We start from the raw sequence: 6,130 nt of genomic DNA on the forward strand, positions 1-6,130 counted from the left end.
CCTCAAAGAAAATACTACAGACTTTCAAGGCTATGTGGGGGGAGCTAAGGTGAAAAGTCTTTTGAATGTATAAATGAGGGGTATATATAGCCAAGGGTGAAACTGACCCTTGTGATTGTTCGACTTCCCTCATGGTTGTTCAACTTTACATGAGTCTTTAACTTTACATGTGGGTCTCTTGGACTTCTACGTTACATTACATTGATTACAACAATATGGCCCATGGTGGTGTCCATGTCAAGCTGCAGTGCTGCTACGTGATGAGTGTGCTCTTGGTGTATCATAGCTTCACCTCTGCATGGCAAGGTTTGCAGAGCCTTCAATGGTCTTAGTGTTCACTTGATGTTTCACGTGCATGTATCCCCTTCGCTGGTACTTGACATGCTTCATGTGTTCATCTGTTCGCGAACAAGTCTCCTAACATGTGCTCCTTTTTCATCCCGTTCATCATCGTGCCATGTCTCATCCATGTACCTATATCTACAATCGCTCACGAGAAGATGACATAAAATCCAAAAATCTCCTAGTCTACCATGATGCATCATCATTCGTTTTCAGTGCAGGTGACCGGGAGAGAAGACAAGGCTCTGAAACTGCACAAAGCACATTTGCGGCCAGGATGCGGGCTCTAGGACACTGTCAAGGAAAATTGTGTAGAGGTCACTAGGAGGCTAGGATGAGTAGTCTGGAATAGCAGTGACCATCTGTGGGATCTAGCTCGACTGAAGGGTAGAACTGTGCAAATTTTCCAGGGATGTAGTGGAGGCAACAAGGAGGACACTCGCAGTGAAAACTACGTAGATTCTCTAGGGTGGATGGAAACAGGCTACGACAGTTTCCTGGAAAAAACTATGTAGAATTGGGAGGCTGGCCTGCAAGACATCTTTGTGTAGTTTCTAGGTTGAGCAGGGTGTTGGGCAGCTAGAGGATAGCCCAAGAAAAATGCGCAGCTTTCAAGAGGAGCATGCTGGCTGACAGAACTATGAAAATTTCAGGGATAGTGCAGTGACAGGCACCAGGTGCTAGTTCTTCATGTTTGTGCAATTTCTTTAGTTAGTGGAGGTAGGCATGTTTTCAGCTTCTATGCAATTTTTTGGAGGAGTGAAGCCTGGGATCACTGCCCGACCAAACTCTCTGGTTGACCATCGGGAAGCTTGGTAGATTTTATTGCGGGAAACACATATTGATATGACTTGTTGATAAACTTTTTCGTTGTTCTGGGTGACAGTTAGTTGGGTTAATTCTAGGATTCCAAAGTGCAGATCACCTGGGAGGCAGCCTCAAGCTCTGTGTAATTCTAGGTAGCAGTATTGATCATTGAGGGTTGAGACTATGCAGTGCAGCTCAGCGGAGGTCTGGCTGTTGGAGGGTGGTTTGGTTGATAGAGTTTTAGAAAAATGACTAAGTGTGTGAGTGAGTGAACTTGTGCATGCATTACCTTGTGAACACATACTCAACATGACTCAAATACGATACACATCGAACCACCAAAACAACATGCTCAGTGTGACTGACCAACGGGTGTGAGCGACAAGTGTGACACTTGAGATAGATCATTCAATGATTATGATGACACTTGCGTGACATTGCATATAGCTTCGTGTGTGATTGTGACAGATGCTTACATAGTGAATACAACTTGTACACATGAAGACAGACTGTGAACATAACGAAAATATGACTACAAGCATGGCATTGTGACCAACATACTAAAAGATGTCCGGTGAACAGTCAAGTGAGGAGGGTGCAAAGACTCGACACAAGCTCATGGGATGAGCTCAAGTGTTTGAAAACATCAAGGAAACAACCATAGAAGGCTCTCAAATTGGATGCAGGACAATTATGGAGGGTGTTTCAGCCGCTACAACAAGCTCCTTTACCTCTGTGTGCTTCCTCCTTTATTTATTTATTTATTTTATGTTTCTTTAGACCTGTAGACTGCCTATGAAGAGGTTTTCAATCTGCAAGCCTACCCTAGGCACCTTAGAGGAGGTTTTCACCTATGGATATTTTCATTTTATTTTTTCTTTTTCCGCTATTGGGAGCCTCATTGAGGTTTTAAACCCTAGATTTTCCCTTAGATGCCTCACGGAGGTTTTCAACTAGGAAATTTATTTTATTTTTTCTTTTTATTTTCTTATTTTTTTTGCTAATCATAGGTTTTATGAATTGAGGATTGTGAGACCCCCAATTACATTCATCTTCTTACTTATTGAACTAGTAAACTCGTCTTTTCACATAGTCCTTTTTTATAACTTTAAGGACAAGAAATGGAATACCTTCCTCATCAATTGTTCTGATTTGGAGAAACCCATTCTCGTAAAATTTCTCCAATAGATAGGTCCCAACCACCTTGTCATCAATTTCCCTTTGAAATCCTTCAACCTTGAATAATAAAGAAGGACCCAGTCACCCTCTTGGAATGCTCTCTCCTTAATACGTTTGTCATGCCAAACCTTCCTCTACATTTGGACTACCTCAGTGTGTATGAGAGACTGCAGTATAAACTCATCCAAACCAATGAGTTGGAGAATCTTTTCTTGTTGTGCTACAGTGAGGTCTAAATCCAACTTTGTTTGCATCCTCAAGGTATTATTTTCAAACTCAATGGATAACAAGGCTTTCTTTCCATAAGCCAATTCAAATGGGGTAAATGTAGTGGTGGCATTACAAGTGTTATTGTAGGCCCAAGTGGCCTATACAAGTCAACCTTCAGAATCCCTTTTGTTGTTGCTAACAAACTTGGTCAAAATGTTCTCCAATTTTCTATTTGTGACCTCCACTTGCCCATTTTCCTGAGGGTGATAGGTAGTGTATTTCTTGTGCTTGATGTGGTGTTACTCCATGATGTCTTCAATCAAATTTGAGTTGAACTGTGTCCCTTTATCAGTGAGAAAATCCCTCATAAAACCAAACTTGTAAAAGGTGTTCTCCCTTAGGAATTCAACCACTTTCTGCTTGGTTGTTGTCATTATATCCTTTGCTTCAGCCCACTTGGTCAAGTAATTGGTGCAGACAAGGATATACCTCTTCTTCCCAGATGGGGGATCAATGGGCCCAATGAAATCCAAGCTCCACTTCTCAAATGGCTCCAGAGTCATTTAAGTTTTCAAGGGCATCTTAGCCTTGGGTGTAGGCTTTCCCATCCTTTTACACTCATCACATTTAGCAATGTACCTCCTTGCATCTTGATGTAGATTATTCCAGTAGTATCCAACTTGTAGAACTTTGAATATTGTCCTTATAGAAATTTTTTTTTATCTCTATAAGGCCCATCATGGCATACTGGGAGGATGCCAAATACCTCCTCTTCTCTCACACATCTTCTTAGAATTTGATATAGCACCAAATTGAAGAGATTTCCCCAATCTAGGTGTAATGGACACTCTTCCTAACAATATTTCTCTTCTCCTAGGAGGATAGATTAGGAGAGAACCTCCCAGCGACCAAGTAATTTTTTATATCACCAAATGAGGGAGATAGTACCGAGATAACAAAGAGGTGTTCATCTGGAAGTTTATCATCTACCATCTCCTCATTTTCTGCAGGCAAGATTAGTCTTGACAAAAAATATCCAACCACATTCTCTTTTCCTGGCTTGTCAACAATATATGGATCAAATTATTGTAATAATAACAACCATCTAAATATTCTAGCATTGGCATCATGTTTATTCACTAAGTATTTAATGGTTGCATGATCAGTATGAACAAAGACTTTATACCCATTGATATAGTGCCTAAACATGTTCAAATAATGCACCAGTATTAGAAGCTCCTTTTCAGTGACTGTATAGTTCAGTTCAACTTTAGAAAGGTTCTTACTGATGAAGTATATTTCATAAGGAAATTTGTCTTCCACTTGTATTAAGGCTTCTCCTACAACTCTATTTGATGCATCTGTGTGGACGTGGAAAAGAAATTCCCAATTGGGGCCTCTAAAGATGGGTGTTGTGGTCAATTTTTCTTTCATCTTTTTAAATGCATCTTGGCACTTGTTTTTCCAAAAAAATTCTAAATCTTTAGCTAACAAACTAGACAAGGGTGAGGCCAACTCACTGAAGTCCTTGATGAATCTTCTGTAATATCTAACCAATCCAAGGAACATTATGACATCCCCTTGTTGTTGAGGGGTAGGGACCTTTATAATGATGGAAACTTTGTTGGGGTTAACCTGGATCCCTTGGTTATGAAATGGCCTAAGACAATCCATGTATTCATCATAAATTCACATTTTTTGGGACTCAATGAAAGATTCATCTCAATACATTTCCTCAAGACTTTACATATATTAGAAAGGGTTTTCATAAAGTTGCTCCTGTAAGGGGTGAAATCATCCATGTATATATCAACAATGTCATGCACAAGGTCAACAAAGATACTCAATACTTCCCTCTAGAAAGTAGCAAGACCATTACACAAACCAAATCGAAGGATCCTATAGGTGAAGGTTCACAAAGTACTTGTGAATGTGGTATTGTCTTGGTCCTCAGGGTTGATATGTATTTGGTTATACCCACTAAATCCATCTAGGTAGGAAAACAATATTTTCCCTGCAAGGCCATCTAGGACTTGGTTAATGAAAGGCAGAGGGAAATGGTCCTTCTTTGTAGCCTTGTTAAGTTCTCTATAATTAACACAAATCATCCACTTCCCACTCTTTTTGGAGACTATGATAAGAGGGGACACACACTCAATATCTGAAATGGGGTATATGAACCCTCCATCCAACAACGTTTGTAGTTATTCCTTTATAATCCTTAAGGGAAGGATTCATCCTCATCTCGGGTTAGCACACACGCTTGCATCCCTCCTTGATATACATATGATGATTACGAAATAAGGGATGCACTCCTTTCATTTCCTTGTAGTCCCATGCAAAGTCATCAAGATGTTTCCTCAACACTGTACATAATTTCTCATCTTGCTCAGCTGAGAGGGAGGGGTTGGATTTTAGAGTTCTGGATGGGCTGATTTCCACAAACTTGGCATGATATAGGTCAGAATCGATAGAGCATAGATCTGTCCATGGAATTTTCTCAGGTTGCTCCAATTATTCCTCCACTAGTTCATCAATTAGCATGGCAGTCAGAGGTTGATTCTGTAAGAAGTGGTTAATAAGGTCATCTTCATCTACTTTCCTACTTCCCATAGTAGTATCTAGTGTGCAAACCAGGTATAGGGATGACAGATAAAGGTAATGTTCTTCCTCATCCTCTATCCACAAGGGTAAGTCATGCTTAATAGAGGGTTAAGAAGGGGGATATAATACAAGCTACTTTGAGAGATGCCCATTCTTGATGGTCATGTTCCTAGCCCTACAGCGAATGTAAGAATCAACAATGGCCAACCAAGGCATCCCTAGGTTGAGAGGATAACCATTAAATTTTGTCTTGGGATGGAGGACAAGGAAATTTGTGGGATACTCCTAGGAGTTGATAGATACCATCACATTCTAAATAAATCCTTCTAGGGGTACTGTGGACCTATCTGCAAGCTACAGTATTGTGGTGGTCTTCCTCAAGGTTCCTTGGAGGTTGAGCTTTAGCATAGTTTCCTTCTTCATAACATTTATTGAAACCCCAAGATCAATCAAGGAATTAGGCACCACAATGATATTAATGTGCACATCCACTAATGGGCTACCAGGATCCAAGTACTTTGGGGAGATCACCCTCCCAAGCATTAGATCAGACAACTGCTCAACAACATTGATAGTGGGAACATCTCTTCTTCTTCTTATCCCAAGAATCTTGAAACATTCTTCCTTGATAAAAATTTTGTGGATGGGGACATCTTTGATGGCCTAGAGAAGGGGTGTTTTAACACACAAAATTTTCAATTCTCCCAAAATTTCAACATCTTCCAAGGTGTGTTGTTTAGGTTGGACCAACCTTTTAGGATACAAAGTTGCATTGGCTTGAGGGGTACCATCTTCCTTCTCTTCTTCAAGATCTTCAGGTGGAGAAGGTGGGTGAGAATATAGAAATAGCTTCCTAGACCAAAGGTTGATCTCTTGTATTTCCACAACATAAGCAGGATAGGGTGTTTCCCCACTGTAAACTTGTTGTGCCTACCTATTGTTCGTGTTCATATTGGGTTGGGCGGGCATTGGAGGTCTCTTAGGTGGG

The sequence above is a fragment of the Pinus tabuliformis genome, chromosome X (genome assembly GCF_031772625.1).
Source record: "Pinus tabuliformis cultivar Carrire ecotype Pingquan chromosome X, CPIR1, whole genome shotgun sequence".
Classification (NCBI taxonomy): Eukaryota; Viridiplantae; Streptophyta; class Pinopsida; order Pinales; family Pinaceae; genus Pinus; species Pinus tabuliformis.